Genomic DNA, 5,315 nt, shown 5'->3' on the forward strand with positions numbered 1-5,315 from the left:
GCCGATAGAGAACAATCAATCCATATCCTCACTAGGATATGGACTAGTGACAAACATAGATTTAGGAGTATATATACAATTACCAGCGTCGCGAGCGACGAGAACAGAAAACGCTGGTGGACCGGGTCGCACCAGGAACCAAAAACGAGATTTAACTTAAAGCGCTTGCATAGCAAGAATAAACTACAAAACGATAATGGTCTTACCACAGAAGGGAAAGATGAATCCAGATAACGAAAACGAGAACCAAGGGCGAGCCGAAAAGTAGCTGAATCAAGAAACACTATGAACGAGAAAATCAAGACACGGAACAACATGGATCAAACGTGAGCATAAACTATGAGCGTGAGCATTGCGGGATAATTATCCGACGCCGAGCGATCCTCGGCGACGGCTTATGTAGTCAAGGTAATCAGCAGGTGATGAGCGTCAGCTGCGCGGCTGGGCGCGTCTGCCCGGTGACGTGCGACGGGGAGCGCGCGGAGGGAACGCCCACTGCTGGACAGAGAAACAGACGGATCATGACAGTAACGTGAGTGGAACCAAAAGCTGAGTTCCTCTGTATTTGAAGACGGAATACCAAGCTGATCAAAGGCTTCAGAGAACCGACTAGCAGTGAGGGGGTTAGTAGTGACGGTAGTAGGTTTAACAGTATCAGAGGAAAACATTACATCAAGGAGCAGTCATATGATCAAAAATCAGATTGGCCAACACTTTCAAATTTGAGACAGATTGACCAAAAGCTGTCAGGGCTCGCCGGAAGGCGAGTTGGAGGAAGAACCCAAGATGCGAGGAAGCGGGGAAAAGGGTAACTTAAAGGGTATTTATTCAATTACTTCTTTTTGTATTTATTTAATTACTTTTACCTGCAGGTACGCCGTCCGGTGTGCCCTGTGAAATGAAAGGTGGCATTCTTCATTTATTTATTTATTCATTCATAACTGACAGCCTCACGCTCCGCTCGTGCCCGGGCGGAAGAGGTGCTCCTCTTCGGCTTAATTGTCACGCACGCCGGACCTGCTCCCCCGAAGCGTGTCTCCGTTCGGTTGAACTCGGTTTAATTTTGCCCCGCTCGTGCCCCAGGCGGAAGGTGCTCCTCTTCGGCTTAACTGCCACGCACGCCGGCCGGAGCTCTGGTACGGTCCGAACCGCGCGAAACGTCGCCCCCGCTCGTGCCCGGGGGAACGTGCTCTTCTTCGTCCACTCTCCTCTTCGCCCACGCTCTTCTTCGGCGCACGCCGGCCGTCTAACCGCTCCAGCGCCCCGTCGTGCCGCTCGGCGAAACTACAATACCCACGCGGAGCGGAGCGAATGGAGAGCCCCGATCGTGCCCGGGCAAAAAAGTTTTTAATTTTTGAATATTTTTTAGACCCGCAAAGCACTGAACCCGCGAAAGGTGAACCGCGAAGTAGCGAGGTATTACTGTATTGTGTATATAATTAAATATTTTAGTGAATTGTAAATCCTCTAATATATGAGAATTTATTTTTATGCAAATACTTATTTTTTAATTGAAAAAACAAATCATTGGATTGGACAAACAAAGTCACACAAAACAGTATCTCAACAGCCTTTCTAAGGGATCAAATAGGTGAAATATAAGAAATATAAAATGCCAACAAATGAAATGGGTCAAAATAATGGGCTATCACACCGAGGTCGTTGTGGTTACTGAGAGAAGTCCAGTAATCACCGGTGAGCGCGACTGCTTCCACCTTCCTACAAGTCTCGAATGCGGGTTGCAATGGTGTATCTCGAGGACAATTCATAAGTGCAGTTGTTGGACGCAATGCCAGATACTTCATCCTCTGCGATGCTAACACGCAGTGGTCACCCACTTAGCTATGGCTTCTCTTTTTAGTCGATCCATCCATCGGTTTCTGTCGCAAATTATCCATGGATGACAAGGGGCTCGAGAATCGGCATCAGCGGTGTGTTTAGCCATCAAAGGGTATTTTAAACTGGACGTGCTGCAATAGTAGTTCAGTTCACGATGGCAATACATGCAAATGACTGTTCTTATCAATGACACGATTAGGTAACGTTTTTTTAAAAAAAACCTTGCCATTCAGAATTGAATTTTTACCACTCACCATGATGCTTTTAGTTCTATAAACCGGCGAAAACGCCGCACAGCAAGCCCATGCAGGCGTGCCCTCTATTTCGCATGGTTGGTGTTTTTTCCGGTATTGCAAGCGTCAGCGCTACATCATAGGACTACATTGTTCATTGTTCAAGATAAGTGTTAATTGCTTGTTAAAAAAAGCGCGTTAAAAGGGGGTTGGATTAATCCCATTAATAACGCGTTTTTCTGACACACCTAATATTTATATATACAGTGAACCCTCGGTTATCGCGGTTAATGGGGACCGAGACCACCCGCGAAAACTGAAAATCCGCGAAGTAGCGGCGCACCTTCAAAAATGCTTAAAAATATATATATATATATATATATATTTTTTTTTTTTTTTTATATATATATTTATACGGGTAGAGAGAGAGAGAGAGAGTAAAATTCATGTTATAACAAAACAAAAACAAAAATTATTATTAAAACTTATTATTTTTTTATTCCCCAGCCATTATTTTTGTATTTATTCAATTACTTCTTTTTGTATTTATTTAATTACTTCGACTTTTACCTGCTGGTACGTCCGGTGTGCCCTGTGAAATGAAAGGTGGCATTCTTCATTTATTTATTTATTCATTCATAACTGACAGCCTCGCGCTCCCCTCGTGCCCGGGGAAGGTGCTCCTCTTCGGCGTAACTGTCACGCACGCCGGCCGGCCTCCTCCGGAGCTTCCATTCGGTTAAACTTAGGGGCCGCTTGGCACCGCCCGTGCCCGGGGAAGGTGCTCCTCTTCGGCTTAACTGCCACGCACGCCAGCCGGAGCTCTGGTACGGTCCGAACCGCGCGAAACGTCGCCCCAAATCGTGCCCGGGGGAACGTGCTCTTCTTCGTCCACTCTCCTCTTCGCCCACGCTCTTCTTCGGCGTACGCCGGCCGTCTAACCGCTCCAGCGCCCCGTCGTGCCGCTCGTCGAAACTACAATGCCCCCGAATATTTTTTAGACCCGCGAAGCACTGAACCCGCGAAAGGTGAACCGCGAAGTAGCGAGGGTTCACTGTACACATATATATATATATATACATATACATTTATATATATATATATATATATACATTTATATATATATATATATATATATATATATATATATATAGAGAGAGAGAGAGAGAGAGAGAGAGAGAGGGGATACGTTTGTAGTAAATGCCTTTCATTTTATACATAAGGCAACTCAATGTGCTTCACTCAAGCAAACCTCCACGACCGAGATTCCCACGTTGCCGCCGTGTGGAGGCTTGAGCGGCTCCCTAGAGTGCAGCTAGCACTCTGGGGGCCTGACTAAGAGGAATCTCACCCTGGTGGTCGAACCAAGCGTTAAAACTTGCTCTCGACTACACACCTCAAAAATGGAAATGGCAGGGATGAGACAGGAGGTGTGAAAACCACACGAAACTACTACTACTCAAGCAAAGAGACAACACTTAAAAGCATTTACACACATTCAGAAGCCATGCAGAGAAAACAAAAGTAGTTTACCAAAATCATTATAGAAGATTAACAATGACAGGATTTATACACATTAATATAAAACTTCAAAAACATTTAAACAATTTTAAAAGTAATTTTATTTTAAATAAAATTGCAGAGAGAAAATAAATTATTTAATTTATGGTTAGAAGACATTAATCAAAGGTACGGGGAAGCAGCAAAGTTTAGATTAAAAAGATTAAAAAATCTGGATTTGAAAGCATTTGCACTCAGGGCTGACTTCACTTTTGTTGCCATTTTATTCCAGTGGTGTGCAGCATAACAGCTAAATGCAGTTTCATCATGTTTCCTGTGAACTCTGGGTTCCACTAAATGACCCGAGTTGTCAAATCTCAAAGCCTTATATTCACTCAGAATTTCTTTGATGTATTCAGGACCCAAACCATTCAATGCTTTATAGACCAATAGCTGAACTTTAAATCTATTCTACAGCTGATTATGAACCATTGTAAAGCCTTTAAAACTATGTTCTTATCTCTTTGTTCTGGTCAGAACTTGAACTGTAGCATAATGAATGTTTGATGCTCTTTTGAAGTAGTCCAGTGTATAATGAATAATATACAGTAATTTAACCTATTATCAAGTCTGGTTATATTTGAATGATTGTATGAATAATTGCAGAATGCTAATTTGCTAAATATATAGAATACCAACTTCCTGAGGATGCCCTTGGTTTGCATTAGCACCCCTGTGGCGAACTGCAGCCTCACAGAGCTGCTTGCACAGCTGTCGACTCTGCTGTGTTGTTTAAAGTGGGCCTCAAGATGTCATTTATCCGGTGCTGGACTGAAAATGGTGCTCATGGTTTTAGATGCTGTGCTCCTTGTTAGACCACAAAGATCTTAAAGCGACCCAGGGCTTGGTCTGAGTGTAATGGCAAAACATGTAATAACACTACATACGGAATAATCATGTATTTATATACTATGTGTATCCAGGACAATGTAATGTACAAACAGATTTCCTGCTGCTCAAGGGTCAAAAAGCAACGCTGAGAATTGACCTCCTGTCATGTGCCTTTGCTATTCTTTTGTCACCAGCAAAGAAGCCCTGCGGTTAATATATTAACCATTTTGCGGTCAAGCAGTGATATAATAACTGTGTCATTATCAATTAAGGAGGTTGCTGTGAAAACCAGTGCAACATATTTTGAGACAAACTCAACTGCAGCTGTTGTGAAAGAGCTATATAAATACAAATATATTGTGTCTAGTTTTATTTGATATCCTACAAGACCAAAACTTAATGGCCTGCAGCTCGTTCTTCATGATGCCCTTTAAAGTTATGCACAAGTAGAATAATATTGTCATTTTAGCAGGCTTTTGAGAATTGCGTTGTTTTTATTTGACATAACATAGAAGTACTGATTGTCTGAACATTGTTTCTTATTTATGTATGTACTTGTTTATAACTCTTTTAAGGTGTATTTTTAGGCAAACCACACATAAAATATATGTTGCAAGATGCAAGACCAATTGAGCAAGATTTGCATGTGTACACTTAAATATACTGTATGCAGACACATTCCCAACACTTTTTATTTTGCAGTAGCTACGGGACACCAACTAGCAACAAGCTGCTTTTTGGATGAATTGTGACAAGGTGTTGTTCTTTTCCCCCTCCCTCAGTCGTCTGTCTTCCGGGAACACTAATAGGCTCCATGCAGAGTAATGTGACCAATTGAATCATCCTCGGCCC

This window comes from Idiotropiscis lumnitzeri, chromosome 7, assembly GCF_059441095.1.
Source record: "Idiotropiscis lumnitzeri isolate Australia: NSW breed Sydney's pygmy pipehorse chromosome 7, RoL_Ilum_1.0, whole genome shotgun sequence".
NCBI lineage: Eukaryota > Metazoa > Chordata > Actinopteri > Syngnathiformes > Syngnathidae > Idiotropiscis > Idiotropiscis lumnitzeri.